Genomic DNA, 16502 nt, shown 5'->3' with positions numbered 1-16502 from the left:
GCATTGTCAGTTTATTCAGCATAATCGAGTTAATAACGTGCATGTAAACGCGCTCATTCCCTGAAAGTGAAAGCAGAAACGGACTGAGCTTTCGCTGCATTAACGGCGCGTTCTCTCAGAGACGACGGTGGATATAACGGTAGGCTATAGCAACTATCTTAATTTACTGGCTTAATATTTCTCTTGTGGGCTTACATTATTGACAGTGAAACAATTAGAAGAATATTACTTGTTAAACAAGTGTTTGAAGTTGCTTTTGATTTTCACAGATGGCAGAGTTGTGCTGCGTTCGTGAACTAAAGACTTTTATTAGGCCTATTTATTTTAGTGATATTATTATTATCATTAAAATTTTGTAATTGTATTGTTTTTAGTGTTATTAGTGTCATTAAATGTTTTGTTAATGTGCTATGGAAACAAAATACTGACGAACAACGATGCCGTCTTCATCTTGGCTCTGTATAAGAATGATGCGTCTGTTAAAACAAGCACTCTTGACAATTTGTGAATGGATCGCATACGCGCGTCGGTGATGTCACAAGTGTGGTTATGTGGTGATGTCGTTATGAATTTAGGCAAGGCAAATTAATTGTAGTTCATAATTAATTTAATAACAATACTAGCTTCATAATAGGGATGTCAATTTTCACAAATTCCCATGATCGATCGTCGTTTAAATTAACGATCAATGAATCGATTAATATTTAGCTTTAATACTGCGATATGCGTCTACTGCAGTGGCTATGGCCAACAGCATGACAGGGTCTGCAAATGCTGCTCAAAACGCTATGTTCCTCACCAAATCAGTGAGAATGGTTTTAAATATAAATAAAGGGCTAGTAGGATTGTAAAATGTTTCGATGTGATTGATAATTAAATTAATTATTTAATAATCAAATATAACTACTAATACAATGTGTCACTAACGCCGCCTCATATGTGCTTAGAATGTGTGACTGTTGTGGACGCGCTCTTCCAGGAACAACTGCACGCGCTGAATGAATCTGCTACCGTTAAACTGGAGCACTGAGCTAGCACGTTATTTATCTAAAAGAAACACATCCTATATGAGATTAATCAGATATATTAAAAATAAACATAATATTACAAATTATATCTGCACAAAATGACGCAAATTCATGCACAAGTGAACTTGAACTAAGTTACGTGCCATTCATTCAGAACTGCTCATGTTGTGGACGCGCTCTTCCTGGAGCAACGCGACACGGCAACTAAACCCAAATAATTCACAATGTTTTATTACAATATTGTTCTCTTTATAATGTTATGTAATATTACAGTCCCAATAGTCATTAGTCGTGCACTGCCGTCTGAGTTAATTCTTAACCAAATGCATCCAATATGAGATAAATCAGATATAGATAGGCATACACAAAATAAACAGTATTACAACTTACATTTGCACAAAACAAAAGGTTGTGAATGCACACGCAAACTTATAGTCATGATGAAGGTGTAAAATGTTCCCAAACATAACTCCGGCGTGCTCGCTTTACATGTTTCGCGGTTTCGCACGCGCATGAAGACCTGCTTAATCGATGATCGATAAGTTGTATCGATTAAATGTATTATCGACAATTAATCGATCGTCGATTAATCATTGACATCCCTACTTCATAATAATAATAATAATGATTTAATACATTAATGTGAAAACGAGCTAATTATCATATTGATATCGTCAAAGGCATCTGCCAGCAGCGATATCTCTGACTATCGTCGATACATGATACTAACGTCTATCGGCACAACCCTAATGCCCAGTTCTCCTCGTGCATGCTCTGTTTACAACTTGCTGTCGGCATCGCTCATACATGCTTACTTGCAAGCACATACGACGGCCTTACGTAAACATATCACCAGAATGATTGACAATTAGGAGGACCAATAGTCTTGATGATCCACCCGGAAAAAGAAAATCCTCCACTATACCTTTAACTTACCCGTCTCTTTCTTTGACGGTTCTTTGCAATGTTCTTCATAGTGTTTCTTTTCTGGGCCTTTTCAGGCTGAGCCAAAGAATACTTTCTCCGCAAAGTCTCAAAATACGTCTTGCAACCTGTTAAATAAATCATAAATAAATGTAATGCCAAATAAGTAAAACAGAGGACATTAAAATGATTACAACATCACCCTTTTGCACATTCAGGGTCAACGTCTGTCAAAGTTGTCCTTAATTCTTTGAAGAGGTAAGTGGTCACAGCCAGGTTATGTGATGAATTTATTCTGGGGGAAAAAGTTGCAGGCATCATTAATGAAATTCAGTTTTGGTATTTCAAATATATATATAGTAGTAGATTAAACTAACATTTACAGTATACAATACGCAGTCTTACCCGGTTTGTGGATCGTATTTGTGTGGGTTGTTCTCTGAATTATGGAGGCGCCTTACAGATTCCTGTAAAGTTTGAAATTAAAAAGCGTTTAAGTGGATTCACAATCTGCAAGAACCACAAAACTGAATTTTCAGTTTGAATAAGTTGGCCATCACAGTAAACATAAGAGACAAAACATATCAGTTCATAAGTCTTTAAGATGTCACGCGGCGCCTCTGATATCTTTCTGGTTCGTGCCGCCCTCTGCCTATACAAGGCCACCAGTGCAGGTGTATGTTGGTCAAGCACAGCATAGAACTGGTTCCGTATGTTGACGTTTGTGATGCGTTGGAACTCAGCACAAAGCTACAAAAACAGACAAAAATAATTATATAAAAAGACTAATACTCGATTTGCAACAGAAAACACATTTGTGATGCAACATGTTCCATTAAAATACATTGTTGAGCAACATGGTCACATGCAAAGTTATAGTTCTTACACACAGTGAATAGTGGCATTTGCTGTTCCATTTGAATGTGATACATATTAAAAATTTGGCATAGAAATATGTGTGAAGAGTGGCAGAAAAGAGAAGTGAGTCTGTTTTACCTGTGATTCAATCCGAAGAGCCGGCCATTTCCCCAAGAAGTCCTTCACCTGCACAGATAAAACAATCAATATGAAACCAGTCAAATTATGCAATCAACCTCTTTAATGACAAATTAATGATAAAAAATTTCAACTGAATGTAACTTACCGATAAAGTTGCTCTCTGGTGACAATGTAGGTCTGCACATGCACACAAAAACAGACAACAAGATTTTTTAAGAGACGTTTGATTGATGCTAATGAATTAGGCTCCAAATAAAAGAAATGGTGAAAAATAGTTACAGCCTAAATTAACATTTGAGTCACCTTGATTTTGGGGGATGCTCACTGCACTCCTTCCACTTAAACCTATAATGAAAAGACGTTTGTAAAGGTTTAATAAAAACTTGCATAGTTCATTCGGTAACTATTATGTCCATAACCTTAACTTTGTTTGAGTAAAAGTTAACGTAACTGCTAACGTTAGCCACTAGCTCATTTGGGTGCATCTCTTTAATAACTTTTCTGGGCCAGCAAGTTTCAGTCCCTTAGAAGTCTATGGAGAAGTGAGATAGTGCTCAGATTTAATCAAAAATATCTTAATTTGTGTTCCGAAGATGAACGAAGGTCTTACGGGGTTGGAACAACATGAGGGTGAGTAATTACTGACAGAATTTTCATTTTTGGGTGAACTATCCCTTTAAATTCCTTTGTTTATTTCATTAAATATTCAGATGTTTTTGTGAACTTATATGTTCAGACTGGGTGTTTATTTTGTCCTGTATTTATAAAAAATATTTTATTTAGAGACTTTTTTTCATGCAGTGGTTTTAAGGCCCTGACACAGGCGACGTGAGCCAACCCTAGAGTCGGCTTCAGTCATTGCTAGTTCTTTGACGTCGGTTTTGTGTTTCAGGGCGTTAAGAATTTATTTATATTTCTGTACAAAAAGCTTGTTTGCTGTAGCCTGTAGTAATCCAGAGATAATTCAATCCTGAAGTCCTCCCTGGCCACCCCTCCCTCTGAGAACAGCCAGCACCTTTAGTGTCAGTCATTAACATATGAAAGGTCTTCACACCTAACAGTCGTCAGTCCTCTCACACCCAGCAGTGTTAATGTCCGTGAAATTTTACGGATTCCTGGATATGTCCGCATATGTGAGGTTTCCGGGTTTATCTGGAAATATACTGTTCCATGTTACTCTGATCCGCTTTTTCCCACATACATCTGGCATACATCAAATTACACAGGAGTTTACCATGCCCGTATTTTGCCGGATTTGAGTCTTTTCATGCAGTGAAAGGTACAATTATCCACAGAGAAAAAGGCAAACTAGGAGATGACAAAAGCGTACAGGAAGGTGTTGTTGCACATGAAAAATAATAACCATAAAGACTGTGTGTTAGTGACTGATAGCGAATATGTGTATCTGGGCTTGGTAGAACACCTGGACAGGTGGAAACAGAATAATTTCTATAACGCTAAAAGTAAACCGTTGGCGCAAGCTGAATTATGGAGAAGCATAAGTGAGAATAATAAGATTGTGAAACCGAGAGTATTGCATCAGTCAAGTCACACTGTTCAAAAAAACGCCTGCAGCCGTCGGAAATAAGGAAATTGACCAATACATTCACATAGGTGCGGTTACCAATAAAAGCGAGAGGAACTTGCAGGAACTGCATGACAAACTGAATCACCCTTCACCGACGTATGTTGCAGAATACTGTCAGCAGATGGGCCTGCACTGTTCAGCTTTACTTCAGCTTACAAAGACAGTTCTATAAGTAATAGAAAGAGCATTATACTATATCTTGCGAGACCAAGGACAACGAAGGATCCAGGAGAGATTCTGCTGGAGGGTAAGTATGAATTTGATCAATAGGCCTAGTTGTCAATAGCCGCTTTCCGACCAAGTAGTTCTAGGAACTTAGTTCTAGGACCTGTCCACTTCTAAACAGTAAGAACTACTCTCCCCCAAACTTGGATTCGCTCTTTGCGTTCGCACTGGCCAAGTGGCCATAGGAACTGGTAGGAGGGGTAAGGGACTGACGCAAGCACGGGGACTTTTATTTTGACGGCGCGACAGACCTTTATTTTGGCGGCGCTGAGAACGCCAGAGCAAACAATGCTCGTATTCTCTGTGTTTATTAGTTAGTGATATGTCTAACAGTACTGTTTAATATCTTATTAGATAGAACTGTTATAGAAAGTAGACAGTATATGAAAAAAGGTTATTAGTCTATGCCGTGTGGTTGATGTCCAGTGTTGCTAGCTGGGCAGATAAACATAATCATGTTTGGCTTGGTCCTCTCAAAGTTGCGTTGGATTTTCTCTTCAGCATAAAGGTTTAGAGGCCCATCTATCACTGTTTTCCATGTTTGTATAGTTAGTTTCTGGAGTAAATATATAGGCTATAATCTGTGTGTTTACATTACAGCTGTTTTAAAAATGGTGGGTGCTGGTGCTCCGCGTGCGTTCGGTCAATCAGTGTACACTAACGTCACGGGTAGTTCCTATAGTGCTGGTTTAGACCCTACTCTGAAGTAGGACCTAAATTAGTTCCTACAAATGGAGTTCCTAGAACTAAAATCGTTCCTAGTTCCTGCGGTGCGAATACGCCGACATCCGGGTACTTTAGCCAATAGTTCTAGGAACTGTGAAAAGGTTCCTCCGGTCGGAAAGCGGCTATTGATTGTTATTGTTGCACGAAGGTGTAGGGACACGTCTAGATTTACTGCTATAGGCTAAACAAGCTAGTGAGGATTTAATCCTATTCTGACCTGACAGCAAAAGACTACCTAGCTACTTCGATACTACACTGTAAAAAATTTCTAACCCTCCCAAATCAAAAATTTCAAGTGACCGATAACATCTAAATTTTTCAATTGGCCCAAGTGAAATTCTGTAAATTATAAAATTAAATGTACAGATTTTCACTTGGGCCAATTGAAATTTTTTTATGTTATCGGTCACTTGAAATTTTTGATTTGGGAGGGTTAGACATTTTTTACAGTGTAGGGGTTCTTCAGGAGATGAGATGAATACCAGATCTCACCACAAAGTTTTCTTTAAGGTCCTGTCAGAACCAGTTTCCATTTCAGGTTCTTGATATTCATTTGATGATGATGATGATCAGCTCATAAACTTCATCATCTGTTTCCCAGGTGAAAAGGAAATGTATTTAAATTGTGCTTTTTTGGACATACTTAATATATGTAAATTATACTGTACTAAGTGCGTATTCAGTGTATTATTTTGAAACAACAGTATATTAAATGTATTTAAATTTTAAGATATTTGCAATATATTTTCATATATTAAACTGTGCTAAAATGGAACCACTTCAAGTATATTTAGTGCATTTAAGTGTATTTCTTTACAGTTCATTTAAAATATACTTTCATATTTCTCAAACTACAGCCATCATATATTTGAGGCTTAATTTTAATGTACTTCAAGAACATTTCAATAGCATTTCAGCTCATTAGAAATATATTAGCATTACACTAATAGTTTATTATAAAGCTGTTTTAATCAGTATTCAAAACGCTATATTAACAGTGCAAAAATAATTAAATATAAATGTGAAGACATACATACACTTTGAAATCAAGAAAACTTTAGTATCTTGTTGTGTACATTGCAAATAAATACCTAGAGTACATTAAAAAAGTACAGCAGCAGATATAATCTCTTGAACAAAATACATTATAATAAAGATCAGTGAAATGCTATGGCACGAGCTATATTACCAGCCTGGTCTCATTGTTAATACGTAGGTATTAATACGTCATTTTCAAAGATAGAAAACGTACTTTTTGTACGTTTGGGTAGATGCTGAAACGTATGATATGGACGTATCTGCAACAATTAAACGTAACATTATTACGTTTTTACAGCTACAAAACGTAAAATATTTACGAATCTTTCATATCATAAAGATATCTGTATAATTTACCTTTTACCGTTTTATAGATAAATGGAAGATCCCTTAACCCTACTCCCAGACCTAAACATAGGCTACCCATTTTATACAGAATATAAAAAGGATAAAACGTACAGAGATGTGTAGGGAAATGGCAATTTTATTAACAATATAGCATTAAAAGATATTTTGAGCAGCTAGTCCTACTCCTACCCCTAAACATTTCTTAAAACTACATAGGCTACAATTATGAAGAAAAACAACATGCGTGTAATCAAAATCATTTATTTATTGCGAAAATGTCGAACCGGTACCAAAAGTCGTTCACATGACGATGTGTTGCAGTCGCAGTCCTCTCTTTCAGTATATAATAGTTTTGAATGAGGTACAGAGCAGAATTTAAGTTATTAATCCATGAAAATGTTAATCCGGCTTCGCTCTGTGTGAAGGCGTGCGCGCTTCTCCATTTCAAATAGTTTACCGACTGAAACACGGCATGTCGCAATCTGTGACGAACAGGCGAGAGCCAATGAGCGTTTGATATCACTGCCGTAAAACATGTCGTAACGCTTCGGGCGCAATTTTTTAATTTGAATTCATCACGAGCGCGGAATTTGACATTTACGGTCACTGCTGAGAAATGGAGATGAAGATCACTGGATAAAGGGCTGAATTTGGATCTCTTTCTTGCAAACGTGTGGATTCTAAAGATTTGGATTATATCAAGCTAATAAAATTGATGTCTTTTGTAAATTTATGTTGGGTTTTGGTGTAGTATGGTTCTATTGGAGAAAATGCATTTTGTGTCTCACGGTAAATAAACTAAATTTACAAAATGGTTAAACGATTAAAGAAGGTATTTTAAAGGTTTTAAAGTGTAGTCTTGTTTAACACCATGTAACGTTAGGCTAATCCTCCGAAACGAGTTTGCAGAAGGCACGAACAGGGTGAAATGTTATTATTTCTTGAGTAAACTGCATTTAATAAATGCGACTGAAAACGTAACTGATACAACAATTGAATGCAATAGAGTCAATACATTAACGCCACGATTTTAATATGCATAAATAGCAATACGTACAAATTTGTACGTCGGTAGAGTTGTTCATACGTAAATAATTTACGTTTTTGTGCTGTAAATACGTCAGTATTATACGTATCTGTGTGTATAAAACGTAAGTAAATGTACATATGATAGAACTACACTTTATGTAAAAATACAAACGTATTCTCATGAGATCACGTTGATATTACATTTACATTTATTCATTTAGCAGACGCTTTTATCCAAAGCGACTTACAAATGAGAACAATAGAAGCAGTTAAATTAACAGTAGGACAACAATATGCAAGTGCTATGACCCTTCTCAGTTTAATCTAATGCAGAATTTTTTTGTTGTTGTTGTTGTTGTTATAGAACAGAATAGAATAGAGTAGTAGAGAAAGTGTTAGTATTACTGGATCAAGTGCTGTCGAAAAAGAAGCGTCTTCAGCGTCTGCCGCGACCGCTGCCGCGGTGCACTAACCTACTTTATACACGCCTAATACCTCGTTATTGAATACAGCAGGCTCCGCGCCCTCCTGTTTAGTCAAGCGAAACTAAACAGTCCCGACGCACAAAGTCAGACAAAGTCACAGACTGATGATCTCTCCTGTTGTTCGACTGCTGTTCGACTGCTTCTTTAAAAGTGTATATTATAAATTTTTGTAGAACATTTTGTAGAACATTTCTGTTATACCTGTATTACTGAAAAATACACTATGAATATTACATCACTAAATAAATAATCCATCCATCTGAGTTTGATCATCATTCTGAATATGATCTGGATGAAGTCTGACATTAACATGATTTTCTCAGCTTTTTGCTCAAAATTGTTTTGTTTTTTATTAAACTTTTCCACTTTCAAGTGTTGTTAAAAAGAAGAACTTTCGGTAACACTTTATATTACGACCCGCAAACAACTGCGTAAGTAAACCGAAATTACGGTGTACGTTTCTGTAATTATAGTGTACTTCCGTGTAGGTATAAGGGAACAATATGTTAAGTTTTGAGTAATAAAGGGGTAACAAGCAGATATACAACCTGCAAAGAACTTCGTAAGTAAACCGAAATTACGGTGTATGTTTCTGTAATTATAGTGTACCTCCGTGTAGGTATAAGGGAACAATATGTTAAGTTTTGGGTGATAAAGGGGTACAACCAGATATACAAGAAAATTATTTATAATGTAATTATTTTAAAAATGGTACCTACTCTGTTAATATATTCCAGGCAAAAATTGTACGTCTGTTGTATATAAAAGTTTTTATTAAATATAAAAAGCTTTATTAAGGTGAAAAAGTGTTTTGAAATTTTTTTGTAAAATAAAAGTCAAAAATTAAATGGGATCCTTTATTGTATATTTACTGCACTTACCCTGTAACTACACAGAACAAGGGGGTAACAAGCTCCACTTTAATTTACAGCCCGCAGGAGTTACACTTACCCTGTAACTACACAGAACAAGGGGGTAACAAGCTCCACTTTAATTTACAGCCCGCAGGAGTTACACTTACCCTGTAACTACACAGTTGAAACGGGTAACAAACACTACTTACTATGTAACAATACGAAACAACACTATTTGCACAGTAATTACAGAGAAAGGTACTCTTATTAAAAAAAAAAAAAAAAAAAAAAAAACCTTTTAATTACACAGTATATTTGCCCTGACATTTAAGTGTCATTGCAATACTTACTTGGCTTAACGTTAAGTAGTTTAGTAAAAAAAAAGCCAATAGCATTGCCAATGTTTTTCGAAATCAGCTGTTTATAAAATTGTTTCAGATTCAATTTTTATCATACTGTGCTTACATACAGCCATATATATATATATAAAAGTTTAATTTACAACCCACAGATGTCAAAATTACCCTGTAACTACATTGCATAAGAACATATTTTGCCAGAAATGTGATAAAAACTTTTATGTACAACAGACGTACAATTTTTGCCTGGAATATATTAACAGAATAGGTACGTGTTAGTTTTAAAATAATTACATTATAAATAATTTGCTTGTATATCTGGTTGTACCCCTTTATTACCCAAAACTTAACATATTGTTCCCTTATACCTACACGGAGGTACACTATAATTACAGAAACGTACAGCGTAATTTCGGTTTACTTACGCAGTTGTTTGCGGGTCGTAATATAAAGTGTTACCGAACTTTCTTTTAATATATTACATGTTCAGATATTCATACAACAAAAATATTCTGTGGGCCGTGAAGCTTTAGTGAAAATGAGCAAAAACACTTGCAGGGAAAGAGTTATAAACGCTGAGTGAACTTTAAAACTGAAATCATCAGATATAAAGCGTTTTCAGATTACTTCAGTCGTCGTAGTCGAGCCGAAGCGTTTGTGAAAGTTAGACTGGTTTTTCACTCAAACCACCATTGTTAGTTAATTGTGTCTTTAAGGTAATTACAGTTGCACACGTTGGATCAAATAGTTTGTCTGTAATCTCAGGCATTTCCTACATTAGATCCACAAGCTTTAAGATGTGTGTTTTTACAGTGTGTGCAGTGAATGAAGAGCTCTTTAAACACGGCAGTGGAAACTTGTGAAACATCTGTCAGTCTGTGTGTTGCTCCACAAACTTCTGCTTTGACCTGCAGACGAAACACACAATCCTGTCAGTAACGTAAGTTCTTCAAGATTTACTCCTAGTTTAATAAACCATTGTACACTTGCAGCTGTGCTGGACTGAATATGCAGAACAACAGCATTCTTGCTTCTGTGATATTGTTCAAATGGAGGATTTCCAAACTTTAATCTTACATTTCACGTATTTCAAGCTTTCTAACATTACACACATCTCCTCTAAAGAACATGTCAAGCAAACTGAGGAAACTTTATTTCAACAATCACACAGAAAACAAGTTATGTCATATATTTGTCCCTAATGTTTTTTATAAAGTAGTAAATAGTAAATGAATGCATGTTTTTAAACTAATGACTGGTTTGTTATTTAGTGTTGCCTGTCAAGATTTCATGAAACAATGGCAGAACAAAACGCCAGCAGCAACGGATCAAGTGAAGATTATTATATCAACGGATCAAGTGGAGTACATTATGATGAAGATTATGACGATGAATGGATGTGGGAATTTATGAGGAAACTTTATTCTACAAACTCATTAATTATCAGTATAATTGCAGCCATTGAGATTCCAATCATGATCTTAACTCTGTTTGCGTTGTTTGCTCTTATCAAATCTCATCGCTCCACTCCAGTGTTTGTTATTAATTTGATTCTTTCAGATCTCATTCAGATCATTTGTAGATTAACATTCACAATCAAATGGTCAGAGGATGTCTATATTGCATATTATTATAGTTTGATTGTGGGTCTGTTTTTTATGGCATGTGTTGCTTTTGAACGATATCTTCTGGTTTCTCATCCTATCTGGTACAGATCTCATCATTCACTAAAAGTCTCCTGTGTCGTTTCTGTGATCATCTGGGTTTTTCCTCTGATCTTTGCAGTCATACGCTTTAAAGACTTTTACTCTCGTTGGCTGTTTAGACGTCTGTCTGGAATGACCGGCTGTTTAATCCCCTACCCGATAGTCATTCTGTGTTTTGTTGGCACTTGTCGCGGTCTTTCACACACAATATCACTTACTTCTCTACAGCGCAAGAAAATTTTGGGCAGTTTGCTCCTGGTGCTTCTGACTTACACTTTTCTCATTCTCCCCCACGTAATCCTGACTTTTATATATGTATCTGGTCACATCAGCTATACACTGTTTTATATAATTGTGTATTTTTCTGAATATCTCCTGTTTCTGAACCCACTGGCTGACTGTGTATTGTACATGTTCTTGAGGCCTGATGTTGGAGGGTTAATGAAGTCTGTTTACTGCTGTTGTAGAACTGACACACATCAGAGTTCGACACACAGCCGGGACGAACACTCTCGAGACAGTAGTGCAGCGTTTGCCTGCTGTGTTTCAATGCAAAAGCCTGAGTCTCATTCAGAGACCGCCTGCAGTTCAGTTTAAACATCTGCACTCAATAAATGAAGTCAATGTCATTCTTTTCACTGCACACACCCTTCCTTTCTGTGACATTTAGGTTTATTAGAGATAACTCTTGACTCATAAAACTCAAAACTCAATTGCTCTGTTTGCGCTCCATTAAACACATACGGTAAACAGAGTTTTATTAAAGATGTATTGATGTGCCGTTGATGCTTCTGCTGACGTTCTGTATCAGCAGGACTTTATCATACGATGGAGAGGAGGGTTGTATAAAGCACGGTTTATTCTCATTAATTCCCCCGATAGACTGACAGATCAACAACATCAAGTAGTTTAATGTCATAGTCTTGCTTGTGTTCCTAATGCATGTACATTATACTCTTTTACCAAATAACTACTATTCACTCTATTATTCACAGCACTTGAATATTGTTAGTTTAACTTCTATTGTTCTCCTCATTTGTAAATCGCTTTGGATTAAAGCGTCTGCTAAATGATTCAATGTAAATGTATTAAAAAGATGGTTCACTCAAAAATGAAAATTGCCATAATGTACATATGCCCTCATGTCGACCAAAAGCTGGATAACTTTCTTTCTTCTGTGGAACATAAAAGACAATATTTAGAGATTTCTTTGTCCATACATTAGAAGTCAGTGGACAGTTTTGGGTGAACTATCCCTAAAAAGACTTGATTTAAAGTGCACAGAATATATTAGAAGAGTACTAAGTTTATATACAAATATTAACCAGAGCTTGCATGGAAATCAGAAGAGAGTTATTTGTAATATTGTTGTGTCTTTATAGAAGTGTTTCATATCGAGTCAGAGACTGTCCTGTATTCTCTCTCTTCTATCATTAATATAATTAAAGAGCTCTCAGTTCTCCTGTATGTGTTTCTGTCTGTGATTATTTGACAAATAACAGCTGAGTTGAACTGAGAAGGTCCACTTCCAGAAGAGAGAATCCACTTGCTCGTATGACTTTAATGCAAAGACTCCACATGGAAAGAGCTCTCGCTCCGCTACAGTATAAGCCTTATTCCGCCTCTCCCACTGTTAATAAAATGTTAACAATTATCATTCAGTTTTATAAATGTTTGGTATCCAACTGTCTCTCTCTGGTAACATTTTTCATATATGCTGGGTAAGATTAATGGTATAAGTTATCATCATCTCATTCATCTATTTTGTAACTATTTTAAGTGTAACCATAACTATATTTTGTCATTAAACCTTTTCAATTACAACTAATGTGCTAACTAGTTTTGATTTGGTATTGACTTTGAAGTGCTACTCTAGTAATCATGGACAGATTTACGATTTCTTGAACTCGAGGAGTTCATAAAGCTTGGCTTCCTTGGTAAATGCAATACAATATCGTCACTCTCTATAGCAACGCTCTCCCACATATTAAGTTATTGTAACTGCGCTTATTTCCGTCGTTGGTGTAAGTGGCAGTGGGTGGAATAGACAAGAAATGTGCAGTTTTCAACCATCTTGCTAATAAAGTTTATTTAGTCGTTCGGCAGTCTTGCAGCCTGAACCACTGCTGGAAATCCACCCTTACACCTTATTCCGCATTTTCTCATCTGACTTCCGCTAAACTGACACGGCACATCCGGTAGCTAGTTCAGTAGTCAGAAGATTGTTTATAGCTAGCCAAAACTTTAGCGAAATGACAAATAATGTTGATACCGTAAATGTTTTAAATTGGGAGCACGGAGAAAACTTCAGAGAAAACTTCAGATGGTCTCATATTGTCCCATCCATCGCCATTGTTAACATGGGTAGACGATATAGAGAAGTGGCCAGAGGTAACCTATGGAGACATGTTTAACTACTTCATTCTGTCAGAAAGAGTTGATGGAGCAGCAATGAAAAATTATAAAAGTACTGAGGCCTATCAATATTTACACAGTGGGAAAGTGGGTTGTGTACTCTTACACAGTGAGCAGATGTGACCCCAGCCAGTTGAGCAGTCCAAACCACTCTGCATGGGTGCTAGTTAGTCACCAGGGACCAGTGGAGACTACTGGATGCTTGTGTGACGCTGGTTTGGGAAGGTCCTGTAGCCACGCAGACTCTATATTATGTAAGGTAAGAGTATCACACACATTATTAGTATTTATTATTCATGATAATATCTTGCAACGTCCGTGTGGTTAACATAAGTATGTTATAAATGTATATAGTTAAGTATATTAACGTGTGTTTGTGACATATCCACAGCTGATGACCATCGACAGGCTAAGTATCTTGTCAAATCTCTTAATTGTTCAGTGAATGGAGTCCAGGTAAGTACAGTGCATGTGTAATTATGCAATTTGATTTTCTGATCATATTTTACCAATTCCAAACCACATCAATCTTAATAACTACTATTAATTGTGTATTTTAGGTGTGTATTAAGCAGGTTTTCTTTATGCACATCTAAATATAAGGCGTTTTTCACTTACAGCCTTCATGAACAATTATATATCATTTATAAATAATTAAAAACAAAATTTATGCTAATTATTAAGATTGATGTGGTTTGGAATTGGTAAAATATGATAGGAAAATAATATGCACGCACTGAATATGCAAAAGGTAAGGTAAAGGTAAATGTGGTAGGCATACTGTTGTAGGATGGCCAGTGCGTTGGCTAAACAAGCAGCAAAAAGCTGGAAAAACTACAAAAATGTCCATGGAAAACTTCACGTTTATTTAGGATGTCACAAATTCCAAAAAAGGTGCAACACAGTCCAAAGCAAAATGTCCATTTGCAAGTCCAAGTTTAACTCAGAAATTCTGCTGGAAAACAAACTAACAAAAGGAATTTGTTCAAAGTACAACTCGAAACAAAACAACAAACAAACAAAACAAACTCAAGGGAAAAATGAGTTACACAGTTGGCTACTGATCCAACCAAACACCCCTTTGTTTTCTTTCCAAACATTTAATCTGTTCTTTTATAGTTTTGATCTCCTCCTTCATTTTCAGACTGACCAATCATAACTCTTCATCAGTAATTAACTATACGTTTCATAGTTCACAAAGTATTGGCAACCTTACCAACTATACATTGATAATGTCTCTCTTTTTCAATACAAACACAAACATTCATGAGCTTTGGGTCTAAATACTCTTAATAGACCAACTCCTCTCCTTCAGGATGACATATAATCGGTTTCCTGTTCGCGGCCCCTCCTACTAGGCATTTCCAGGAGCCGGTAAGACAAAGAGACATGCACATTAATATTAAAACATTGTTTGTTTAACTTCACCTTTATATTCTTTTTCTTTCTTAATCTGAATCTTTATGTTCCACTTTGATAACAGTCACCAAGGAATGTGCACCTTTCATGTGACTGCCACTAGAGTAAAACAAACACAAAATAAAGATCTCAAAAAACTGTTTAGTGTGGTTCTTTAAGTTTGGCACATTTGTCCCACATCACACATACATTAAGTGTAACATTAAGTCTAATTACGCTATCACCAGGGGCTCGTTCTTCGTATGTTGCTTAAAACATCCGAGATCAAATGAGACATCCAAGATGATATCATCGTGCTAATCATGATCTGGCTAACTCGGTTCTTCAAACACACTTGCCGGATATGATTAGTATCGCTGGATTGAGTCATCTGAGATAATTGCGCGTTCATGCGCTGGTTAAAAGGGGATATGTATCGATAGTAGAAACATTGATCAGCAACGCTGCTAGTCGAAGTTTATTCGGAATTTTAATGTTTAATCAAAACGCCAGGAAACACCTCAAAGTCTGCAAAAGCCAGGAGAGAGGGCTGGCAAAAAGTAGCAGACACTTTAAATCCGTTAGAAGTGGCCATGTTAGATGTTTTTAATCACTTATTAGCCTATATTTTTGTATTTTAATAATTGCATAATTACTTTGTTCATTGTAATGTCAGAGTCGCCACACTAGAACATGGGAACTAATAAAAGTGAAGTACAAAAATATTCTACATAATGGTAATTTTTAGTTATATTATAGTCTCTTTTATAAAAGGCACTGTTAAATAAATGGTTGTCTGATTATAAAAGCAACCAAGAAAAAGGCTGAGAAAAGAAAAGATCTTAGTAGCCTACACTGTAAAATCATTTTTGCTGCATTAAATTAAGGCCGTATAGTCATTTCAACTGTTAAATCTTGAGTAATGATGAATTGCTTTGACTTGTGAAAGTGAAAACTGATAAACTTATGTTAATGTAAAAATATTTTGCCATGAGTTATTGATCACATTTTTCCAGAGTGTAGTTCATTGTAATGACATTGTGTTTTCCTCTTTTGTGCACTTTTACACAATAAACCAACACTTGTATCTGTTCCCAAGAAAGTGGTGGTGGAATATGTGCAGTAAGTGGACATTTTCTAACTTTCCAAAGGAAAGAAAGTGTAAGACTTTGTAATGTCCATTTGTTTCCATTGCACTGGACAGTGAATAAACCCTCTCAGATAACTGTCATATGGAGGAACTAGTCTACCTGCAAGTGCATAAATAACTTTACTTCATTTATACTTGTATGCTTTATGGCTGCAATATAAGTTGCAGGATTCCACATCTACAGAAAGGCCTACAGAAGAGTCTGCACAGACAGAGGACACATAGGCCTA

The 16502-nt window shown here is 36.0% G+C and overlaps 2 long non-coding RNA genes across 2 annotated transcripts; one reads left to right on the top strand and one right to left on the bottom strand.

Annotated features, from left to right (window-relative positions):
* Positions 1–2151: 2151 nt before the first annotated feature.
* On the bottom strand, positions 2152–3338 carry LOC311292440. The gene is made up of 5 exons (XR_014627720.1): positions 3255–3338; positions 3097–3128; positions 2949–2996; positions 2358–2702; positions 2152–2247 (listed from the first exon to the last, which is right to left on the bottom strand). It is a non-coding gene; the product is annotated as an uncharacterized lncRNA (long non-coding RNA).
* Positions 3339–4607: 1269 nt separating this feature from the next.
* On the top strand, positions 4608–12774 carry LOC311292505. Its single transcript, XR_014627728.1, has 3 exons — positions 4608–4786; positions 10417–10543; positions 10875–12774. It is a non-coding gene; the product is annotated as an uncharacterized lncRNA (long non-coding RNA).
* The last annotated feature ends 3728 nt before the right edge of the window (positions 12775–16502 follow it).

Source organism: Rutilus rutilus (assembly GCF_951802725.1).
Source record: "Rutilus rutilus genome assembly, chromosome: 6".
Lineage (NCBI taxonomy): Eukaryota > Metazoa > Chordata > Actinopteri > Cypriniformes > Leuciscidae > Rutilus > Rutilus rutilus.
Note: the sequence above shows the minus strand (reverse complement) of the source record. Positions and strands in the feature narration are given on the sequence as shown.